Source organism: Planococcus citri, chromosome 2 (assembly GCF_950023065.1).
Source record: "Planococcus citri chromosome 2, ihPlaCitr1.1, whole genome shotgun sequence".
NCBI classification, from domain to species: domain Eukaryota; kingdom Metazoa; phylum Arthropoda; class Insecta; order Hemiptera; family Pseudococcidae; genus Planococcus; species Planococcus citri.
In genome coordinates this window covers 42709465-42735609 of record NC_088678.1, presented here as the reverse complement: position 1 = coordinate 42735609, position 26145 = coordinate 42709465, and the positions used below count along the sequence as shown (strand labels likewise).

At 35.1% G+C, this 26145-nt stretch overlaps 1 protein-coding gene across 7 annotated transcripts in view; it reads left to right on the top strand.

Moving 5' to 3' along the window:
- LOC135835880 (zwei Ig domain protein zig-8-like) overlaps window positions 1-26145 on the top strand; it is a 294812-nt gene that overhangs the window by 163553 nt on the left and 105114 nt on the right. Inside the window, exon 4 of one of the 7 annotated variants that reach the window (XM_065350347.1) lies at window positions 19524-19598. The exons of the other annotated variants lie outside the window; for them this stretch is intronic. The gene's annotated coding sequence lies outside the window, so the exon portion shown is untranslated. The remainder of the gene's footprint in view (window positions 1-19523; window positions 19599-26145) is intronic. 7 annotated transcript variants of the gene reach the window in all.

Genomic DNA, 26145 nt, shown 5'->3' with positions numbered 1-26145 from the left:
CAAGAAATGAAATGATCACAAATGTGTGATAATGTACGAGTTCTGCCTGCAAACCTCTGAAGGGTTAGGTTGGGGCGGAAATGATGGGATGGTTATTTAACTAGACAATAAGAGAGAGGCTTCATGATCCATATTTACGGCAAACTGGTTAGGCAATTTTATTAACATTCAGAAATTCCAAATCCAGTGCATTTTTAGAAGGCAGTGATGCAAGCAGCAGGAAAAATAGTTTTGAACATTTTTTCATCGTTGAATAAGGATTTTATTCGTGATATTTTTTTAACATCCTTTGAACCGTATTTTTAACTGTTGCTAGGTTTAGAGACGATTCAAATGGTGATTTGATTTGTAGCTCGAATTATTCATTCAAACGTAATTCATGATTCGGGTGATTTTCTCCCAATTTCATTTCACTTTTTTCGTAATTTTTAACAAATGGAGTGTTTTTGCAATATTCAGTTCAACTTTCATTATGTTCGATTAATTCTTAGCTAATTTTTAATATCTATTTTTATGTCACTGTGACAAATGTTTGAGCAGTTTTCTCACAACAGTGCTGAATTTTGCTGATTTTTTAAATCAACTTCTCGTAGTAATTTTCAATTTTTGGGGGCTCAATTTGACAAATTTTATGACTTGTTCTGCAATTTTGATCAATTTTGAGAATTTCTGATCAATTGTTGATATTTTTCAATAATCTAACAAAGGGGCCTCTTGAGGTGTCAACCTCCGATTTGAACGGGACCGCGATTTTTAGAAAGAGCATGGTCTAAAACCCAAAAAACTTACATTAATTTCCCAAATCCCACCGTTTCCAGCCATTCTGGAGCATCCAGCGCGATTTTTCAATTTCTCCAGAATTTTGAATATGCTCCAGAAGGGGTAAATATTTTTTTGATGTTTGGAATTAGAAATTGAATTTTTTTGAATTTTGATTTTTTTGCGATGAGTTTATTTCATTGAGTGAAAGAGTTTTTTCAACTTTTTAAACGGATACCTACGTAAAAATAGGAGGCAAATGGGTCAACTTTACCAATCGAAACTTTTTTTCGTGTTTTAAATAAAAAAATCGCATTTTTTCGCAAACTTTCAATTTTTTAAAATCGACTTTACGAAATAACGCCATCCCAATTGTTTAATATGTTGTTCGGCATGAAAAGTTGTCCATAACATATTTTTTTCAGAATTTTTGAGAGTCGGAACGATATGAAAACTACGTTTTGAAACTTTTCGAGTCAATTTTTTGTCGAAAAAAAGTGGCAACACTGATTTTTATGATATCGTCAAACAGCCTTTCAAAACCCCTAAACTATTGGATAAAGTTCCATTTTGGTAGGTATCGCGATTATCGAGTAATCCACTGCTGAAATGTATGGATGATATTTCAAGTTCACTGAAAACTTTGACACCCCCTAGCAGCCTTTCAAAAAAAAAGGATAGAGGGCTGCGATTTGCGTCATTGGTCATTCCTTCGGAACGTCTTTCCACAGGAAAAATTTCAAAGAAATCGCCCACCCCGCTTACCACTTCTTGGTCGAATTAACGCGAATGATCCTAAATGCAAAAAAGATGCTACAAAATTGGATGCTTTTCAAGATTCTGAATTTCTCAGTTCATTTTTTTGTTCATAACTCAAGAACAAGAAATTTCACTAGGAATTAGGAAAAATTTAGGTACCGAAATGAAGTTGAGAAGCTGAACTGGACACCATGTTTTGTCATGGATATTGTCGTCCTCTTAAATCCCACCCTTTTCTCGCGAATTCAAAAAAAAGAAAAGAAAGAAAACGATGTAAGTCGACTGGAATTGATTACAAAAAAATCCCTGAAAAGCTGTTGAAAAATCATAAGTTGCAAATGATATTTTGAAACATAAAAATTTGCCTCTAGAAGCTTCACCCGGAGTAATTTTTTTGCAGATAATATCATCACGGTTTGGATATCCTTGCGTTTTGAAAAATATTTTCATTTCTACTATAAAAACGAGCGGTCGGTAACTGTATAAACATTAAAAAATTTTCAAGGGTTATCGTATTTCACAGTAGGTAGACCATTGTTCTACTGTACGAGTATACTTTCGTTTCATAAGCATTTTTTCAACAAAAAAATTGTTTCGATCTTATCGAATTTTTAATTAAGTTTCAGTTCGAAATTTCGTTAAAAAAAAAGGAGGCATAGCATAATGCTACAATTTTGGAATAATTTTCAATTAATGAAAATTCCACAGAAACAAAAATTCGAATGTAGACTTTAATTGATAACGGCTTCCAATTATTTTCGAAGTAATTAAAAAAAAGTAGCCGAAAAAAGTTTACGCAGTTCGGTCGTTCGCCTACAATTTTTTTCACAACAAGGCAAAATATTATATCTCCGAAAGGAAACTTTTCTCCAACTATTTTTCAAAATACTGATTTTTAGCCGGATTTCCTCATCGTATATGCGATGAAAATACAGCATATGACTTTCGTCATCTACAATCTATTCAAGAATGAATACTTGCTTACGCTAGTTGTTAAATTAAGTACAATGAATAATTGTTGAAAACACGATACTTTGGTGGAGGTTCCCTTCATCCTTAAATTAATGAGAAACTCGTTTTCGGGAGAAAAAATTCCCATGATTACGCAACGAGTTTATTTTTTTTTAGCCCAAATCACGCACTGATGCAGATAAGGAAAAACAATGAAGGTTCCTCTTCTCATATGTATTCTCGTATACGAAACGATGCTGTACGACGTTGTGTTATAGAACGACTCGCATCTTCTTATATGAACCTACGACGTTCATTACAATTAAACGAAATATACCGAAACCATCGCATCGCATCGCGTTGTCTCCCAACCGAATTAATTTTACAGCCTAAAATACATTAAAGATTAGAATTTCGCGGCAAAGCGCACTTAAATCTTACGCTTATACGAGTATCTGGATATGTACGATTTTCGTACTACGAATACGAGTACATTAGCGAAAAAAATTCATATATAGAGATTGAAACGATGTTGTCGGTGCGGTAAATCCAAATAGTGTTGTATTGATAAAGCGATAAAAAGGCCACCGAAGAGCTTATACATTTAAACAGTCACGTCTACGAGTAATTTGTATGTGGTACGTTTGGCCCGCGTACGTGAGGATATATCAACTTTCAATTCACCAAATACGAGTAGAGAAATTGTACTTGAGAAAGAGCTGAAGAATTTGTTACTGTTCTCTCTTCTCTAAATATGATAGAGAAGTGTGTAACGATTCCATCGAATGTAACGAAAATTCAAGATAACGATCAGAAGTGTTCTCTTAATCTTGGCTTGACATTCGGAACGCCTTTGGGGACGATATTCTTTTCATAATTTCTTTCGCCTTCGCTTCTTCTATACGCATAAGTGCTTTTTTCTTCAAAGTTTTCCCTAAAATTAACGCATATGTCTCGTCGTTTGATTTTTTCTTTTTAGTTTTGGTTTAATAAAATTTTACTATAGGTTTAAAAATAGGTATGATTTTTCGAGTGTTTGTTAAATCGACGAGATTAGGAGTGTAGTGAAAATGATGCCTTATTTTTTGATTCTTCAGCAAGATACGTGCGTACGTTTTCAAAATAATACCCAAAGGTAAGTACGTATATGGTAGGCAGCCCAAATGATATAACCATTGTGCTTTAGTTTGAGGATACTAAGCCTCGTGTATCATCATAAACAGGGATCTCGTAAAATCAAGAGTTGCGATTTTGGTATATCCAGCGTAAAGTTGTACATAAATAAAACAAACGAAACAAAAAATCGCTTCGAGAAACAACAGTTGTAAAACTTTCAGGGTCAGCAAATGAGTCAGAAGGATACTTGAAATGAAGCAAAGTGTAATACTACTCGGATAAAATTCAAAGTTATGCTTTAAATACAGACGTGTTTCACGTTAAAAGGAACATAATCCATTCGTTAGATTGGGGTACTCAACATCAACCTAATCCTAGCAGGTGCGTTTGCTTAACCTTCTTACAAACTAAACGGGTAAAAGTAGGTATCTGTTAAAAAAATTTTCAAACCTTGATTTTCCATAATTTTCCATTCTTGGAAGTGGTAATCAGATAGCACAGTAACGGTCAAGGTTGGGTAAAATTACGAAAACTATGATTAAAATCACGGATCAGGAATCAATAGGTACTCAGAAAAAAAAGAATTTGACTCATTTTCCATTTAAAATATGTTTCATTAGAGGAAGATGCCCTAAAATTGTTTTCTTGCTCTACCTTATCTTTACGTTTACAAATATATGAAACAATGAACGTCGATGAAAGCAAGTGCAAGGAATGATTATTCACAAATGAAGTAGGTACCCTAAAAATTGTAAAAGGAGGAGGCCCGATAAGGCTATTTTTTGGGCCCCGCACAGTTATCGACTCGACTACGCTTAAAATGTTGTAATGAACGTCCTAAATACGAATCCGTGATTAGTTAACTCAAAATTATCATTTTTTGGCCTCCAGGGGTTCCCAAAGTTGTGAATAAAAAAAGGATTTATTATTTTCAAAAACTTTTTAAGCGTAAAATAACAGTTTGAACCCGATCATCGTTATGCGAGGTGATTTTCCCATTTTCGACCGTCAAGGGCAGAAATTGGTGGGTTTCAATTTTTGGAAAATTTTGGAATCGCAATTTTGACCTTACCCTTTTGAACCCCGCTAAAAAGCTTTTTACAGTTTATTAGTATCCGAAAGATCTTCATCCTACCAAATTTTGAGCTCAATAAAATTTTGCGCTGGTACTCAAAAATCCAATTTTCCAATTTTTCGTAATTTCAATATTTTGGGAGTCCCTGGACAGCTGAAAATCTGCGATTTGCGCAAAACGTAATGTTTTGAGGTATATATTCCATTATCTAGATGAAAAAGTTTAATTTGAGCTTCCTCTATGTTGGTAACTTTGAACCCCTTTTTTTTAATGGCCCCCACTTAAGGCACCCCTAAGGGCCTGAAAAAGGTGTTTAGAGCATTGTATAAATGTTACAAATAGTATTCGCTGCGCCGTACGTCCATGTCAAATAAACATCAACAAACCACTTCGTCCTGCGCTGATTGGGTGGCGACATTAGCGCTCCAAGCGGATGCCCGGCGAATAACAGAATTTTGCTCCGACCATACTCAGTTGCAAGTTCGTTAGTTGCTCCGTGGTTTGTTAGTGGTGATTTGACATGAATGTACGGCGCAGCGAATACTATTTGTAAGATTTCCCAATGCTCTTTATGCATATTTTTTCAGATAAATTGAAGAATTTGCGTTTGAAAAACACTAGCAAGAGCTCAATAATTTTTCACTTGATTTTTCCTGTAACATTCATAATTGAGCTTTTTTGGGCCAAATTCTGTGATTTTACTTCGTTGAAATCGTGAAAACGTGATTTAAATGTTTTTTCGAAGAGTTAAATCTCAGAATTTGGCCCAAAAAACCTCAATTATGAATGTTACAGGAAAAATCAAGTGAAAAATTATTGAGCTCTTGCTAGTGTTTTTCAAACGCAAATTCTTCAATTTATTTGAAAAAATATGCATAAACACATTTTTTAGGCCCTTAGGGGTGCCTAAAGTGGGGTCCTCTAAAAAAAGGGGGTTCAAAGTTACCAACATAGAGGAAGCTCAATTAAACTTTTTCATCTAGATAATTGAATATATACCTCAAAACATTACGTTTTGCGCAAATCGCAGATTTTCAGCTTTCCAGGGACTCCCAAAACATTGAAATTACAAAAAATTGGAAAATTGGATTTTTGAGTACCAGCACAAAATTTTATTGAGCTTAAAATTTGGTAGTATGAAGGTCTTTCGGATACTAATAAACTGTAAAAAGCTTTTTAGCGGGGTTCAAAGAGGTTAGGTCAAAATTGCGATTCCAAAATTTTCCAAAAATTGAAACCCACCAATTTCTGCCCCTGAGGGTCGAAAATGGGAAAATCACCTCGCATAACGATTATCGGGTTCAAACTGATATTTTACGTTTAAAAAGTTTTTGAAAATAATACTCAGTGGTTCCTAAAAAATTTTTTATTCACAACTTTGGGAACCCCTGGAGGTCAAAAAATGATAATTTTGAGTTAACTATAACCACGGATTCGTATTTGGGACGTTTACTACAACATTTCAAGAGTAGCTGAGTCGATAACTGTGCTGGGCCCAAAAAATGGGCTTTATATATCGAGACTCCTCCTTTATTGTAAAAACCACTCAAAAATATCAAAAATCAATGGACTGTCGAAAAACGACCAAAATTTTAAAAATGTCTCGTTTGGGTAAAATTTTGCATAGACTACTTTAGTAAGAATTTTTTTTATTTTTTAAAGAAAAATTCTCGACTTCTAATCGTGTCTTGCACTATGAAAAGGTCCCTCGTGCAAAAAAAGTCTGTACAGAAAGTTGACCAGAAATTTGAATTTTTTTTTTTGTAAATTTATTTTAAAATGATTAGAGTTGGGAGAAGGGTGTTATGTGACCGCACTGATGCGATGTTTTCTCTATTTGGATTCAGATTTATGTACTAAGTAAATAAAATCTTGACGAAATGACACGTTCGATGCTACCTAAAACGATGATTTTCAAGTCAGTACACCGTGATTTAATACTTACGAAAAAAATAACCGAATCAGCAAATATTTCGACGTTACACAGACGTCAATGAAAAGTAAACCGTAACAAAAAGATGTACTGATTAAGCGAACAAAACTCTGACACACATTTCGTGTTGGTATCTTTCAAAACACTACTCGAGACCTTTTTTTTCGCCAAGTTACATAAAAAATGCATGTCAGATGATTTCGAAAAAGAAATTCAATTTGTCAATGCCTTACAGCAGTTAGCCTACCGTTTTGACATTACACTTTAAGATATTTATGAAAATTTGAGTATCTTTTTTTTTCTTTTTCTAAAGTAAACTATGGGTATACTTACAAAAGCGTAAGTTCGACGTTTATTTATACAGTGTCGCTTTAATGTGGTAACTTGAATAATAAAATCTAAATTGTTATGTATAAAACTTTACCTTAACATAGTGAAATTACGAAAGTTATATTACGCGTAATTTATTTGAAAGTAGGAAAAAATTTAATCTAGAAGATGGCGATTTTTTCGTATACGAATTTTTAATCAAACAAAGCAAAAACATGTTGAGGTAGAAATGTAGGAAATTACAGCCGGGTTGAGTCCACTGCGTAATTTTTCCAAACACTTGAATGAAACTAAATTAGAATTTTTATGGAAACTGGAAACTTTTGTTTGAAAATTTTATTCAGCCGATGTTAATAATTACTTTGTAATTTTTTAAATAAACAGCTACCTACCTACTCCGAAGTAACGTCGTAATAATAGGTTTACAATCAGCCATCGTTGGACGATCCAACTTCCTGAGAAAGGGGAAAAAAGTGAAAAAAATTTGTAAAATGAATAGATTAAAAATTAACATTTCATTTTCAACCCTGTAATTAAAAAGCAAACTTTTTCGAATAAACTTTGTAATTTTCACTGGTAATATTTAATTTCGAAATTTACGAATACGCCAACTACCTACAAGATATAATTATAGTTGAGCTGAGAAAATTAGATATACCTTGCCACAGACGTATATATGAATGAACAATTGCGTCTGGTAAAATCAATGACTTTTTGACTCGTGTATAGTTATTCGAGCAGCTTTACAAATTTTATTGTTGTAACACGAGTTCGAGTTGAACTTTGGAGAAAAAAAAAGTCATCACACCGCGAACTCGTACACAAATTTTCAACTTTTTGAAAATTCTATTTAAATATTGCAACTCGCGAGTACCTACACCAAAGGTTTGGTAGGTAGAGGTATATAAGTATAACGAAATAGAAACTTGGTTAAAATTTTCTAAAACAATATGGAATCGGTAAATGATAAAAGCCTGCGAAGAATAATTCATTAGTAAGTCATTTCAGGCATATATAAGAAACGTTATGGTTCGTATAATACAATTAATCATCAAAGGAATATTTACGCTCGTACATCATCATTATGTTATAATCATATTTCAGCATCGACCCATCAAGCATCGTGCTTTTTACTCTGAACATGAACAATGTAAACATAAGTTATCAATTATAAATTATGATCTGCGCTATTAAAATTCTCTCTTTTGCACTCTTTTTTCTACTAAATTTCCAAAAGATATTCTTTACGATCGAGTTATCAAAAAGAGCAAAGGGACTGGCATACGAGTATAGTAAAAGGAAGGTAGAAGGTATACCTCTCTACCTATATCTTATAACGTGTGAAAGTTTTTCTCAAGAGAAATCGCAAAAACGGAATTGTTTGTTGATTCATGTTCGTACGTAGTGTATAGGAGTTTTCTTCGTTGTGCCATTTGAGTCTAGAATGAACATTCGCACCGAGTTTTTTGCAAATCTAGATAAAGTCATTCAATACATACAAGAATGCATATTGCATACCTATCGAGTTTATTGATTGTACTTCGTTGCCTTCGGTCTCATATCACGGCAACTCAAACCGTATAAATGTTGATAGTTTTGATATAGCTGAGATTCGAAAGGTAAAGATAGCCAATGCCAAGGGTTATTTTTGCATGGAATGTATAGGTAACTTTTTTCTATATTCAAGTGCTCAAAAGTGGAAAAATAAAAGTAAAATTGAAAATATGAAAACAAGCGTATCTACAAAAAATTATATACTTGATAGTATCTTTTCGGTAATCTTGAGTCACTTTCAAAAAATTTTCTTACTTCTATCAAAAATTAATCGTGGGTATCCAGCTACCTACCTAATATATTTATTTTTCTCGTATTATGTCTACTTTGTGGGTGCCTTCCTATCGAGTGAGATGCTTAACTCAATACATCATAATATTACTTACTAAGTTGAAAATTTTCATTTTTTAAAATCATTTTTGGTAAATCCGTTTAAAAGAATGCACTCGACATGGATTTTGAAAAAAATCAAAAATTCAAAATTTTTCCAATCTTGTTCAATTTTTTACTTTTATTAAATAAGATTATCATTTATTTGAACTTTCCAATTTTCGCTCAAAGTAAATATCTAGGTGCCTCAATAACAATAAAGTTTATAGCCACTAAATAAAAAAATGACCAAAAATTTAATTCTCTATTTTTATTTTTTGTGGGACGCAGTGCTGCCGAAAAACGAAGGCTTCCTGAATATTTTTCTCACTGTCTCCTCAATTTTTCCACAAATTTTCCCAATGAAGAAGTTGCCCCCCTCCCCATGATAATTTGGGTTTCAACAAAAATTTTACTGGAAAAGTTTCTTCTGAAGAAATTTTTCAAAAAGAAGTTTTCTCAAAGTTGAAGTAAGTGCACATTTTGTTTCGCAACAAAGAAAACAGGGGTTTTTCTATTCTAGAGACTTTTTTTGGGTAAAGTTATTTTCAAGAGATTTTTTTCAAAAGCAAAATTTAATTGCTTCTATTCCAAGAAGTTTGCGTTTTTCTTTCAAAAATGAAGTTTTCAGTTTTTCTCCAAAAATTAACACTGTGTGTATTTTCTGTCGAAAAAAGTAAAGAACAAATTTTGTTTCGCAAGAAACAGTTTTTGTTTTTTTCTCTAGAAAATTTTTTTTTCGAAACATTTTTTTTTCAAGATATTTTTTTAAAGCAAAGTTTAATCGCTTCTGTTTCGTAGGGCATATACAATTTGGGCACAAGATAAGCAAGCACACCAGGGGGTCAGTAATGACACATACAAACTGGGCATGCGGTGATCATAGCTATCATCCGCATACCTCAATTGTACATCTTGGATGAAATCTATTGAGAACATATGTGTGGATACATGTCCTATCTATTTTACATATTTGATTATTTTCTAGTGTGTCGAATTTGTAGTATGGCTTCTTTTCGATTTCGTTCATTTTTTCTAATGTGCCCAATTTGTATGTGTCATTAGAGGGCGATTTCTAGCAGTGTGCCCAGTTTGTATGCCAGGAGTGAGAATGTGCCCAAATTGTATATGCCCGTTTCGTAAAGTTTCCGTTTTCCCTTCACAAATGAAGATTACTTATATTTATGTATTTTCTGTTCAAAAATGAAGTTTTCATGTCCTCTTCAAAAACGAAATAGGCATAGGTTAGGTACGACCTCAGCAACCTAATATTTTCATTTTCTGTTCAAAATAAAGTTTCTGCATTTTTTACAATATGAAAAAAAAATTGAAAAAAGTCATTTTCATGCAAGCTTGGAATTTACACCAGATGGTTAAATTGATTAGAAATGTAGGTATATACATCAGCTCAGCATTTTGAAATTTTGAAAAAAAAAATGTTTAAAATAATACCTCCCCGAAAAATTTGGGAATGTGAAAAACAATAGTTTTAGGGGGTGAATTTTTTGATTAAAAATCTGATACAATCGAGGTAGAGAACTGATGTTAGAATTTTTATCCGACTTCAAACCTTCCAAGCCGAATGAGAACAGGTTTGGGAAGCTCAGAAGCCTCCAAAGGATTTATAAATTCATAACTTTTGAACTTATTTTTTAAAATTGCTCAAATAAAAATTACCTAGCCAACCTAAACTCGTGTTAATTATTTTAGTGACCCCCTCCATCATTTTGGGTACAATTTTTCCAAAATCTGCTTCCATGATATACCAGCTCAAATTTATATTTTTTACACCTACGACTAGGCTGTTATCCCTTAGGAAAAAAAAACAAAACGAGAAATTTTGACGAGCAAAAATGCATACATAAATCAATTTTGAAATAGAGGTGATTCCATGATAATCATGTTACCTAGCGGCTAATAAACGTGAATTTAAGAATGCAAAATTGCCATGAAATGAAAATAAAAAGAATAGTACGAATCGTAAATATTGAACTCGAAAGTGAACGAGTTCTTTACCAAGTTCATCAGAAAAAGTTTACTGACTGAACTTGAACTTGCTGTAAAAGATCAGGGACTTGACCTCTAAAAAACTCGAGAAAATACCCAAAAAGTAGAACCACTAACCAAAGTTATAAATACATGCTTCGGACAATAGAAACTTGCTTGAGGCTCCAGAATGGTTGAAAAGTGGTTGTTAAACGATAAGTAGTCTATAAATAAGAATATCAAAGGGTGGACGACGAGGAGTTAATATAATAAGGACATCTGGTTTTTAAATTGCAAAATTTTCCAAACGGATGTTCTTACATTAAAAATGTTATCGAAAATTTCACCCAATTCACTATAGGACGAAATAAGAAGGGTTGCTATCTAGCAGTATTCGATTATGAAAACCTAACCTATACAGTACGGTATTCATTGCGGTAAAAGCTAAACGAAATGAAAAAAAAATTCATCTCACATAAATGCAGTACAAGGACGCAGGTCTTAGCATCGGGAATCCGGAATGGAATACGTATAATTTAAGAACAAAAGATCAATTTGAAAAAATTTTGGCACCGGAATGTCGGAAACCGTCGTTATAATTTTATTACCGAGGAATTCAAGAAAATACAAAAAAAGGCGTTCCACAATGAGCAGACAAAAACGAAAACGTAATCGTTTAGTAAGCGGGGTAAAATATATTCGATTAGACCTTCTCGTATTTCATGTACGATTCAAGCTTCGTCCCAATATCCTTTCACGATACGGCTCTTTTCAATGTAAACGCTTAGATAAGCATTATATAATGTATCGAATGAAATACACATACCTACATGTTCTGGGTCCTTACCATATACTACGTATAGGCTATATCTATATGGAAACTTACCTTAAGCTATTTAAGTACTTTATCCTTTAACGTTAGACATAGAGCTACATTTATTTCGCAATCTCTCACACTTACCACAAGGCCTCGTTTAAATGACATTCTCACTCGTTGACACGTCGCATTTCTCGCTTGGGAATCAATTCCGTACAACCCCAATTGACTAGGTAGCTACCTTGCATAAATGTAGATTTTCTGCAGTTTTGCTAGCATTTAAAGATTCTGAGCTGCTAACGAAACTGAAAAATGAATGTATCATTGAAATCATGTTCACAAACTAGCTATACCTACTTTGTAGGAAAAAAAGCAACTTTATTGGCTTTCAGCTAGCTCATTGTGAGAAATTCAATTTTTTTGGTAGATATTTTATGCTGAAGTGCTGGAATTTGGCTAAATTGAGTGTGATAAGATTTGATCCGGAATTGTGTGCAATTGATTTCGTGCTGCGAATTTGGTGATAATGATACTTAGACTCACCAACCTAAAATTTTATGAAGTCAACTTGAAAATTTAAATTTTAAAAAGTCTAGGAATTAACACGCTTGAATTCAGTATCAAAAAGCAGCCTTCGCTAGCGATAATTCATTAGAATTTTGTCAATTGGGACGCGTGAAAAAAAAAGAGATCCCTCGCAGATTCTCGATTAAGTACTTAACTGAAATTATGAAAGTGGAATTTTAAACAGGTAGCTGTTGAAAATTAATCATAAACGTACGACCGCAACAGCGAGGGAATCCAGAAATTCATTTCCACCAAATACAGCCTATTCTTTAGCTATCATTTTTATCGAAAAACTATAATCACGTCAAAAATATACCGGTCTGGTTTTCGTTTCTTTTTCCCTGAAGGAATAACGCGGAGAAAATTTTCACATCGATGCGGTTCGCTTTCGAGCCGAATGTACCTAAATCCTTACCAAGCTCGTCGAAGCGTTCACAAGCATAACCCTAATAGCATGGCACAGGTAGAGAGATAGGTGGTAGGTGTATGCACAATGGTGCAAAATTTAATGCCAAAGTCGTGCGTAAAAGTGGTCTCCAATAACCACAGTTTAGCCGCTGCCAATAAGTGTTGGGGCAGAAAACGGGGCCGTAAAATAGTTGGAAAACTTACGAACACCTGTTTTCTTATATATACAGTAGCGGCAAAAATATAACACTTTTTTACGAACCATTTCCGTCGCATATATCGTATTTTTTTGCAACGTTTTCACGACGCCAACATAAAATAGCTATCTTTTAGGTTACGCGTCTGTGTGTGCGCGTGTTTTTTTCTGCTTTTCTATTTTCTACGAGAAACATTTTGAAATATTTCTTCGTGTTTTAACGTTTCACCTTGAACAAAATAAAATTCACTCGCTAAAAAATGACGTCGCGAATTAGTACTTTGACAAATTTATCCGCAAACTGAGATGAACGCCTCATTAAGTAATTTGCTGACGGGTTACAATACTAAATTAACACGAGGTTCGTTCGAGAGTAAGAAGAGTACTATAGGTAGGTACTAGGTAGGTGGTATACGTGTGTAGTGTACCATCTCTTACGTCAGCTTTCGAGTTGACATTTGAAAACTTTTTCACGCTTACAACGAAGTTTCGTCGGCGGCGATGGCGGCGGTGGTACCTAAGAATATTACAGCTTTCATAACGGACTCGAGCATATCCTTCTTCTTCAACCTTTTACGTTTTAGCACCTGTCAGCTCGCTCGGTTTATCAACTTTCAAAAGAAGAAATACTTCAGAAATGGACTTATCGGTCATTTGTAGCCTACGTTTCGAGCGAAAGTAACATTCATGTTAACCAAAACCTTATCCTCAATTCTCTGGGTAAATGACTCGCGATAAATGACTGTTGAAAAGCCTCTTTAATACTTTTCACTCCCGTTTGAGCTTAATGTTGCGAACAAGTCGCGCTGCGGTCAAAGATACATAAATTCCTTACAATTTCCTACTGCGTAGAAGGTAGGTGTAGGTACCTATAGATGCCCATGAAACGAAAAACGAATACATACCCATGTATACCTAAACCCTTTTCTAAATATTTTCTTCAAGTCCATTGTAGACTATTTTTATAGTGTTGGCGTATTTTTCCATTCCAAAGCGGATGAAGTAAATTGATTATTGCTATTTGCTTGCAGACGAAGGAATTATTTTCAGCTTCAAGTGTCCATTTGCTATGCTTAAAGGAATAAATAGTTTTTGGAAACGCATGTACCATAGGAAAAATTAGATGTGATCTGATCTGATCAGTTGTGAACAAATCTAATCCAATAAGAATGTTTATCTGATTAGATCTGGTCAGATATGATTAGATTTAGGGAGTATCCCGATTCAGTCTGATCTGATCTGATCATATCCAATCATTTTTTGGTTGGTAGGATTTTTATATACATTTGAAAAAATTCTAAAATTGTCCATTTTTGAAGTAAATCTCCGAAACTTTTACCATCCTCCATAGACAACAACCCCCCCCCCATCCTCCCTTAGACTGAAAATCTCAAGAGAACGATCTGAATATAATTATACGAGTAGTCAATTTAGAAGTTGATTAAATATACTACCTAGTACCTATACGATATTTTCCAAAGCAATTTTCAATTTTTTCAAAGAAGGCTCCATTAAAATCTATGATTTACTCCGATTCGGAAAATATTTCTAACAAAGAATGTTGCTTTGCGAATGAAGTCAGTCCACCGGGTCGACGATTGTCGTCTGGCTCTGGCTCCTTCTACTCTGCCTTGCACAAATATCACCTCCATGGCATCCGCTCTCGTGAGCCGTCCGAAGTACTTAAGTATCCGACCAAGGACCACCGCCGATAGTGGTTTGGTCACACCACTTTCACTCAAAATCAGTATCCCAAGTAAGTATTACAGAAACAATAATTTTTAAACGAAAGCATTTAAACCGAAAAAGCATGAAAATATACGATCAACGATCACCAGACATAGGTAATTTTAGATGCTACGAGTACAATGCAATTTTACATTTTGGTAAATTTTTGAAAATTTTTGAACCGAAAATATAAAAAAAATCAAAATTTCTACAAATTGACCCAGAAAGCTTAAATTTTATAGGCATGTAATGTACTTACCTCTACCTATATTATTTTTAATCCACAATACTGATTTGAAACGTTTGCAAGCCGTTTTGAATAGTTCTGGAGCCTCCAGCAGTTTTTAAAAAATTGAAATTTCCACCCAAAGAAGTTGAATACGTAGCTAAAATTGTCTTCATATCCTAATTTCAACATGCTTTGTCAATTGAGAGTAATTTTAAGCCGTTCATTGCGGGAAAATATGGCGAGAGGGAGGTGTAAATGTTTATGGAAACCACCAACGGATCTCTACGCAACATACTGAAAAAACTTGAGAAATTCGGCCCAAATGAGGCTGAGAAAAAAAATTATAATAATTTTAGAAAATGGGGCATATTTCAAAAACGGGAGAGGCGGTCGTGAAGTCTTGAAACTTTTGACGGAGTGTTCTAAAGCTTCCAAGTTCATCGAGCGACAAAATTTTTTTTGACATTTTTTAAAACTCATTATCTAGAAAACGGCTGAACCGATTTTGATGAAACTTGAAATCTCACTATAGGCCTCCACCATTCCTTCAAGGGAACACAATCACCACGGTCCAAAAGTTCGCAGCTTTCGAATTATTAGCAAATCGATCTGTTTTTAAACGAATTGTTTACGTATAAATTGATTCAAATTATGAGTGAACTGTTCGTGAGAGTATTAACAATTCATTTAAGGGAATCATTCATGAACGAATTATTTTTTGAATGAACCATTCGCGAACGAATTAATAAATTTTTCAATTTACGAATCAATTCGTTCGCGAATGATTCACCAAAAATTATTCAATTCGTTCGCGAATGATTCAACAAAAATGATTCAATTCGTTCATGAATGATTCACCAAAAATTGAGTAAATGAATCGATTCGTTCGTGAACGAGTCACTTATACAAGGGTAATTCTCAGAAAAAGGTAAAATTCGTGTACATGGCAAATTTCTCAATGGTTTTAGCATGAATTTTTTTTTTTTTTTTTTGGTCCATTCAAGAATGACCCCGCACACATTTCACACATGGTATTGAGGTTTTTAGACCCTCCTTTCATTGGTGTACATTTGATTTTATACCCCAAATGTCCTTCGACTTGGCTGTCACACATCATGTTTTTGAAAATGAATGTTATAAAGTGTCATGAACTTCATTTTTTTGGGAAAAAATTGACACATTCTCATTATCATAGAACATGAAGGTCTCTTATTGTGCAAATTGCAATTGCAAGAAGTCTATAGGAAGCTCACAATTCACATTTGAAAACTGTCACACACTTTTTGCGCAAATTTTCGAGCAATTTTCAATTATTTTTGGTAGCTTCCCAATCCAAAATTTTTTTCTGGTGAGTGGCTGCACTGGTTCACTGTTCTCATAGAAATGTTACCCCGCACCGTTCTTTTTAAAAACTACATTACAGCTCGTTCTGATCGTACTTATCTGTGAAGTTTTGATATTTCGCAAAATCTGTGTCCTTCGGCTTGGTGTTTTCATTTACGCCAATGAACCCGCCAAAACCAATAATTGAGCACGGGAAGTTATTCTACATGATAAATACACATTTACTACGTGTTAAAAATCGAATAATGTCCAGTAGGTAAGGCTAGAAACGAAAAAACGTTGAGATTGTCCTTCGGCTTGTCCAGCGCCCATTTGTCCTTCGACTTGGCCAAATTTCAGACAGCTGTACTTTTATCGCGCTAGTCGGCATATTACACGATAATACAAGCAAAATTTTACATTTTCTCCCTCCCCACACTTCACCTCTACCCCTACCAAAAAAATAAGTCCAGATTCAAACTCTGCGGCCTGAAAAACATGAATCGACATATTACACGATAATATAAGCAAAATTTGACATTTTCCCCCTCCCCACGCCTCACCCTCCACCTCTACAAAAAAAATAACTCCAGATTCGAATTCTACGACCTTGAAAACATGTCAATCGACATATTACACATCGATGAGGGTCGAAATCTAATTATCGCCGTTTTAGGGGGGCCGGGGTCCACAGTGGGGGGGATTGAATTGAGGCCAACACTAGAAAAGGGATCTGGGACACATATACAAATGATTCCCACTTGAAATTTTCCAAAAAAATGATTTTCGTTTTTCAAAATTATGCATATCAAAATCGACCCTTTTTCTGAGAATTACCCACAAATCAATTTTTTCGTGAATGATTCACACCTTTTTTTTGTGTTCGGGTTGAAAATGGGCTTAATCGATAGTTTAGACCCTAAAACAAAAAACAGAGTGGGGTTTTTCAATTTGAGTTGTTTTTGTAGTCAGGAGAGATGATCAAAGTTGCAAAAATGGCCGTTTTTGCCCTATTTCACGAGTTTGTGGAGACATCAGTATTATGTTTCAAAAAAAACCAAGGTCATATTCGGATTCTACGCACTTTTTTAAGTAAACAATTTCACCGGATTTTTGATTTTTGAAGTTTCAAGCGCATACGGAAGATTTTTGTTTGTAACATATTTTAAAACTCGGAGCGCGCGACGCTGGCGTTACTCCACCACGTAATCGTGGCTCGGAACCGTGTTCGCGCGGGCGAGGCTCTCGCTCCAAGTTTTAAAATATGTTACAAACAAAAATCTTCCGTGTGCGCTTGAAACTTCGAAAATCAAAAATCCGGTGAAATTGTTTACTTAAAAAAGTGCGTAGAATCCGAATATGACCTTGGTTTTTTTTGAAACATAATACTGATGTCTCCACAAACTCGTGAAAACAAGCGTCTATGGAAAGCAAAGGGGCACCTTTTTGGGGGGCGTTGTGTCCGCTCACCTCGGCTTCGCCTCGGTTGCGCGGGTCGCTTTGTTGTTCATACTATGTCTGTTAACTTCCCTCGGCCTTCGGCCTCGGTGAGTACAGTTTTTTATATACAACCGCTGTTTTCGCTTTATTCCAAGGGGATGTCGGTGTGTCACCTTTTTCGCTTCATACCAAGGGGATATCACTACGAAAATAAACAAACGGCTCGGCTTCGCCTCGCCTAATTCGGCATGCCATTCGAAAAATAATATTAATAAATTTATTCATTGTTTGAAAACAAAAAAAATAATTTCATTACTTTGTCTGTAAAAATTCAACTCGTAAAAATAAAAATTGCGAAAAAAAATTTTGAAAAAATTTGTGCCCGACGCAGGATTTGAACCCACACCTTTCGCACTGAAATCCGTTACCCTAGCCGTTCAGCTACTGGAGCTGCTTGCTGAGATGTGTTTTTCATCGATATACATGTTGCACATTACCGTCGGAAACTACCCCCCCCCCATGCGCGTACACATATACGCGTATACACGCGTACGCGCATACGTACGCACGGTGCCCCTTTGCTTGTTATAGACGCCTTTCTCGTACAATATGGCAAAAACGGCCATTTTTGCAACTTTGATCATCTCTCCTGACTACAAAAACAACTCAAATTGAAAATCCCCTCTCTGTTTTTTGTTTTAGGGTCTAAACTATCGATTAAGCCCATTTTCAACCCGAACACAAATATGCTGTTGCCTAGTGTTATTCAATTCGTTCGCGAATGATTCACTAAAAAATTCAATCCATTCGCGAATGATTCACCGAAAATTATTCAATTCGTTCGTGAATGATTCACGAACTATTAATCAATTCGTTCGCGAGTGATTCATCTAGAAATTAATCAATTTGTCCAATCGCTAATCGGTTGTGAATGCTTTGATTCGATTCGATTCACTTCGTTTGAAAACAGATCAATTGCTATACAAATGTTTCAAAAAAAGTTACTCAATTTGTTCGTAAAAGAATTGAATTTGAAGAAGAGCCGGTCTTCTCATGCCGCATCAAATGCTTGAGTGTTTTTTTTTACCTCTTTCGTGACTGAGGAAGATGCAAAAAACGCAGAATTATTGGTGTGTTTGTTGAACATAAGAATATTCTTGATTGCCTATACTTACTAAATAAATACCTACGTAATTCGTTGATCAAAAAATTCACTTTCAGCTGACATCCCTAGAATTTCGTGAAGGTAAACTAAAATGGTAAAGAAGAGCCCTAATAAGCACCAGTCTAATTTTCAGGAACCAAAGATCATTTTTGGCTCTTTTACAACAATTTGAAATTTTTGAAGAGACTTGAAAATTACTGAAGGATCCACAACTGTACACCTTCTTTTCTATTTATTTCTAGAGATAACTTAATCTTTCTTCTCATGATTAGTGAGTCCTATTTTTAGAAGTTTCCATTTTTTATTTTTGTGAGCATGAAAATGAAAAGTCGGCAAAGTAAAAGTGACCACCTACCCACATAATAGCCACTTTATGTCCAACAGGAAAAATTAAAAGCCAAGTAGGGATTTTGGTAAGTTTGATAATTTGTAAGGGAAGGTTCAACTTTACTGCACTTGTTGAAAGTAGAAATGCATCCCGAAACATTTTCAAGCGAGGTTTTTCACGAATTCAAAGTGGCCACATGTGGACAAAACATCGCAATTTTGAAAGCGATCAAATTTCAAAAAGTAAGGTGCCCAATTAATGCAAAATTCTCTCTACTTTCAACCGATGTGATTTTGAATCCGGCAAGTTTCATCTATGGCTTGCGAGGTAAGATTTATCCAAAAAAAAAACCAAAGTGAGCCACATTTGGACACTTTTTGCCTTATTGAAAAAATTTGTGGAAATTGAAAATGAAGTATCCCAATTCCTAACTTTCTTTTAATCACGAAAATATTAATTTTGGTTTTTTGTTATGCTTGTTTGATTTCAGGTGAGCTTACCAGGTATTTTAGTTCTTCATAAGCCAACCATGATTGAAAGTGAAAGCTCTTGTGAAGACTCCGAGGTAAATTCTTCGAATTTATGAACATTTTTGTAGTAATTTCTTCGTTAAGATGATTTTTCAAACTATTTAAGGAAGTTTCTCTCTTAATTATTCCATCGTTGATGTTCGTATAAACTATACTCCTTCAGCACATAAAGAATATACAGAAAACCAGAAAGGAAAAAGAAAACCGCAACACAAACCTAAGCATTCTTACTCCCCCGCGCCGCCCACACGTCACGAAATCGCCGGAATATTCTATTTTTGTTTTTAACAGTCGCCTTGTATAAAATTTATAAACACGACGTAATTTCCTGATACATAATTTTTCTGGTATCGGCCGAGTTTTACAAAAGGGTTCTGCGAGAATATTTTTCTCGTATTAGACCTCGGCAAGGGACGGGAAAAAGACGAATATTCCGATGAAACGCTCCATTTATCTTTATAATTTCGTTGCGAGAGAAAAAAAATAGTCTTCTTTTTTCACGAGGAATTTAGTGGTGTAATACGGTGTGGTTATTCTGTCATTTTTTTTCTTCTTCGGGGTATCGTAGTACATAGTAGTAGTAGTAGTAGTAGTAGTCGTCGTCGTCGTCGAGGCAATCGTGTATATAGTCGCAATGTCATCCACTTTTCCTGAAAATCTGGCTGGTTTAATGGTGGGCCATCTAAACCGGGATTTCCTTGCGCGTGTATAATTTCGTCCTCTTGCGGTGTGGTGCCTTTACTAAAGACAACTGTTATAATCTGTTTCCCTCCATTTTGTATTCGAATCCCTTTTGGGGATACAAAAGAGGGAGAGATTTATTATATTTTTCCCTTATTACTTCGTTTTCCTTACACGTTTTCTAGACTAGACACGTACTAATATTTGCGGCTTTTTGTGTTTTTGTTTTAGCCATTCGGCTACAATGAGAAAATATACGAATAAAAAGGTTTATCAAAATGAAAACTATCCAAATTGGACGGGCAAAAATTACATATTGTTTTATGTAAATTTACCGCTTACCTAAGCCACGATGCAAACGCGAAACTCTGCTAAAATTATTTAATACGCACCTACCCGCAACAGTGGCAAGTTGCGGATATTTTTTAAATTAAATTATACTCTATTACAATCGTGTTATTACGTGGAAACGTTTCCTTGCGAAGTCCGCGCGCAGTTTATTGAAAATAGAGAAAAATGAATAACTGTAGGTAATGATTTATAAGCGCCTTTGAAAAAGAATAACAGAGTATTTTTTCAAATAAAACGATTCGACCTATTTGAATTTCTGCGCTACTCGTATTATGTGGTTAAGCCACACTACCACGATTCTATATTATAGGCTGGGTGTGCTGGACATTTGCGTATTTATCACTTGAAAAAAAAAAAAAAAGAATCAAGAATTATATTCTTCATGCTGTGGTTTCGTTTTGAGACTTGACGGCGATTTTTTTTTGTCCACGATTGCAAATTTATTAAAAAGGGTACACTTAGATAATGAAAAAAGGCGTGACGATGTGCAAGAAAAGACATAACTCGGGCTGTTTTAAATTTGCTGCACATGTTTTCGAGTCACGGTTCACTGTATAGATTTATGAGGTAAAAGTGGACAGTTTATTTGAGCGAATTTTTATTCGCAATAAAATTGATTGTACTGTTCGATTTCGTCGTCGTCGTCGACGTCGCCGCTGTTGTAGTGTATTTTATGAAACGAAAGACTTTTGACCGAAAGAAGTGTACTTATATCTCATTCGGTTCTCCTATCTGATTGTAAATTGAAAGAAACCTTTGATGTAGTTTTAACCGAATTTTTTCTAAAGGAAACCTAGGTTATTACGATATATAAACTTATGTGTGGATGCGGCAGGAAGAATGTGTGTAAACAACATTCCACGATTGCGGAAACCAATTTCCATTATTTCTAGATAAGTTTGATGCACTCCAATATAATCATTTTTCATTCAAGAGCAGTATATGGTACCTATGTACTCGTGAAGGAACTTTTGATGCATCCTCTCACTCTGACCAAAAACGCTACGGGGTTCTAAATGTTCTAAGATATATGTAATCCAAAAATCGCAAAACTAGTTTGAAATTTACATTTTTTTTTAGTAATTTGGAGTTTTTTTTTGGAATTTCACAAAAAAACATGGAAGGAACATTTTTTCAAAAAATAGAAAACTTATGGCAGTTTTTGAAAAAAAACAGGACTTTTGGCAGTTTTGGAAAAAGCAAAATTTATTCAGAATTCTGGGTAAAAGAAAGACTTTGAAAATTTTTGAAAATTTTGACCAAAAAAACAGATCTTTTTCACAATTTTAGCAACTAAATAAAAAAACAACTTTTTTCATAATTTTTAGCAATTTCTGCAAGAAACCAAATTTTTTTGGAAAGCAAAACTTTTTCAAACTCGTCTCAAAAAGGAGTTTTTTCAAAAAATGAAAGACTTCCCATTTGTAAAATTTATTTATTTATTTTTATAAAAAATTTTTCTATTGCAAAACGAGTTATTCTCCTGGAATTTTTTTTTGGCGGGGAATCATTCATTTTTCCAGGCAATAATTTTTTTGGGGGAGGGGGGTCAAAATTTTATTTGGACGTGGATTACATTTCTTTTGTCATGGAATGTACACAACGAAGCTGCAGATGGAGAAGAGACAAGAGTATAACTAAAAACCCACATGTGCTTTGTTGATCTGGAGAAGGTGTGCACTGTGCAACTGAGTACAAAGGAAAAAGTTGTTTGAAATCCTGAGGAAAACCGAAGTGAATGAACAATTAGTATGCTTAATTGAAGATATATACACGGATAATGTAATGAGAGTAAGATCCGGAAACATGTTGGAAGCAAAGAAGATAGGAAAAGGAGTAAGACAGGGATGCCCAATGTCATGTAGCCTGTTCGACATGATTAAAGAACGGCTGAAAACCAAGCCAAAAGGGCTAGACATCAATGACACCCATGTCAATACTTACCCTGCTATTCCCTGATGGTCAGGTGGTCTTTGCTGATGACTTGCAGAGAGCGAATTTTGAAAAATCGTGAAAAGTCGCGTGATATATCGAATGGTATGTTTTCGAGGTTGCTGAGTACGAATATGAACTTATTTTTTTGTGTCCCACCCCCCAATGTCCCTCTGGGCCCCAACAAGGGGGCCAAAATTTCAAAAAATCATCAAAAAGTCGAGTGATATATCAAATAGAATGTTTTATGAGGTCGCCAAGCACAAATATGAACTTACTTTTGGGTCCCACCCCACAATGTCCCTCTTCGCTCCAAAAATGGTTCCAAATTTTGAAAAATCATGAAAAGTCGATTGATAAATATATTGTGACCCAAAAGTAAGTTCATATTTGTGCTTGGCGACCTCATAAAACATTCTATTTGATATATCACTCGACTTTTTGATGATTTTTTGAAATTTTGGCCCCCTTGTTGGGGCTCAGAGGGACATTGGGGGGTGGGACACAAAAAATAAGTTCATATTCGTACTCAGCGACCTCGAAAACATACCATTCAATATATCACTCGACTTTTCACGATTTTTCAAAATTTTAACCCCCTTTTTGGGGCACAGAGGGGCTTTGAGGAGTCGGACCCAGAAAATAAGTTGGTATTCGTATTCAGTGACCTCGAATACATACCATTCGATATATTGCATGTCCAGATTCGTTTTTCAAATATATGATTCAGTTGTGTGTTACTTACTTGAAAAACCAAGCATCCCCCACCAACCCCTTACCAACCCCTTGGGAGGGCTGAAGACCAATCATGAATCAATGGTGATGTGATCAATAGTTGGGTGAGTAGACTTTGCAAAAAAAATTTGAGCGAAAACGAATGATATTAAGTGGTAACTTTGATCAATTTATTGGACTGACTTTTTTTCAAACACCTACTCTTTCCACCACTTTTTTCAGACACCCCTCTTGAGGGGTGGGTATCGAGCCTAGTATCAAATTGTCGAGAATTTGAAGAGGAACCTTTTTAGTCATAGTAGTTTTTCTCGTAAACCTAATATTTTCGGAGTAAATCGCAAAAAACGTGAATCGGAACCGGTTTTCTCTCTATATTAAAAAATCAAAACCCGTCAAACAACTTCTGGACGAGAGCGAACGACTCGGAAGTCGGAGATGTGTTAGTAAAGCGTTTACAAGATGTTTACAAGACGCTGTATGTTTGTGGTAGTGAGAGCCGAAATTCACCGAAAATGTTCGAGTGGTGGAATTGCAACGTGACGTGTATTAACATAGTACTGTGCAGTAAGGAACAGGAGAAAGGAGAACGGACAGTGTAGGTGATGAAAGAAGGTAGAGGGACAAGGAGAGCGGGAAAGCAGTACATTATATTGAAAGAACTGGTGTGGTTCAAGTACAGGAGAGAAGGATAGATGAAGCGAGGATGCGGATATCACTAGATCGCCGAAGTACGTCCTGCTATTTTTTGATGGGAGGGGGGGATATGGTTGCGAATTTTCGTAGTTCCCGCGTTATAACGAATTCATTCTGCGGTGCCACCGTGGGCAAGAATCCATCGACGCTCAAAAAATGTTATGTGACTTCAATCATCCTGAGGCATCGGTTAGATTTAGTTTTGAGATTTTAAATTTAAACTTTCAGGATTTTATTAAATTCAACTGTATATCGTTATTATGACTGGTTGATTTTTTTGTGAGTTGAAGGAGCCAATTGCTTCGCAAAACTCGAAATTTACGGATTTTGAAAAAATCATGGGCTTAATAGATGTTTAGACCCTAAATAAAAAAGAGTGAGTTTTAATTTCAGTTGTTTAAGGTAGTTTTCAGATTCTACTGACTTTTTTACATAAACAAATTTCCCTGATTTTTGATTTTCAAAGTTTCAAGTGCGTACGACTAATTTTTCTTTTTAATGTTTGATATTCGAAAAATTCAATTTGAACTTCGAGTGAACACAGTTCCGCGTGTTTTTTTCGCAAAACAATAGTATGTTGCTATACGAATTCTTGAAGTACACAGTGGGCCACAGATCCCCCCCCCCCAAAAACGGCGATAATTAGGATTCAACCCTCATTGATGTGAAATATGTCAATAAGTATGTTTTCGAGGTCGTAGAATTCGAATATGCACTTATTTTTTTTGTAGGAGTGGGGGTGAGGCGTGGGGAGCGAGAAAATTTTAAATTTTGCTTATATTATCGTGTAATATATCGATTAATATGTTTTCGAGGTCGCAGAGTTCGAATCTGGAGTTAGTTTTGCAGTAGAGGTTGGGAGATGAGGCGTGGGAGGTGGAAAGTCCCAAATTTACTTTTTGATGTCTCTCTATAATTAAAAAATCAAAACCCGTCAAACAACTTCTGGAGGAGAGCGAATGACTCGGAAGTCGGAGATGTGTTAGTAAGGCGTTTACAAGACGTTTACAAGACGCTGTATGTTTGTGGTAGTGAGAGTTGAAATACACTGAAAATGTTCGAGTGGTGGAATTGCAAGGTGACGTGTACTAACATAGTACTGTGTTTGTAGTGGTGAGCTTTACATTCAAGCATGTTAGGCTGTTAGAGCTGACCTCACAACGTAATGCACTGATTTTTTTTGTTTTTATAAAGGAAGAAAAAAAAATGTAAGGAAAGTAAAATTCTCTACAAAATTAGGCATGTTTGAAAGTGCAATAGAAAACAAGATTTTAAAGCTCAAGTACAAAAAAATATGAAATATCAATTTTTTCCAGAAGTTTTCTTCTATCACGCAGATGACATTTAAACCCACCCTACTTTGTACAGAAACTTTACTTCGCAATGCTATATATTTAATTTCATCTTACATAGATTTTGCTTTAGTTGTTGAAAGAAAAAAACTACGCTTCTTTACCATCACATGGCAACCATTTAAATGAGGGAGGTTTTCTGAAAAATACATAAAGGCTATAGGCGCCTAAGAGGGGTGAAATGGTCCCTGAAAACGTTCGAGTTGATATTAGCATGGAAGGTAGGTACCATTGAGAAACTTCCGCGTGGAAAGTTTCAGATCCACACCCCTTCCCCTTTTTGGGGAACCCTACTTTTCTGAAACATCAATAACACGTTTCTCAGAACCATTTCAACAGATTTTGAAAATTTTTCAGTACGTTATGTATATCTTTATAAGGTTTCCCCACAAAAATTTTCAACCCCCTCCCCTCATTATTTAACCCTCAAGATGGCGTTTTTTTTCATTTTTTTATGCATATCAAGAATCAAGATTGCGAGGTACAGTTTTAGAAACGCGTTTTTTGGATGTAATTTTGACCCCCAAACGTCATGTACTTTTTTCGACATTTTTTCAATGGTGCGGCGTGCTGAAAAGTTGGAAAAATGTGTCTTAAGGGGGGGGGGGTGAAATGGGAATTTTGGCAAATATAAATATCAATGAGTAGGGTGTCGTTTTCTTATGATTCGGTACCGCTGGGCACGAATATGACGTCAGATTTTGTTTTACACTCACACAGCCCCTCCCGAGCCCTAAGCCCCCCTCAATTTTTAATATTTGAAAAATAAACTTACTTTGATTTCATCATCACTTGACAGAAAATTTTTAGAAATTCATACCTATTTAAAAAAAATGAT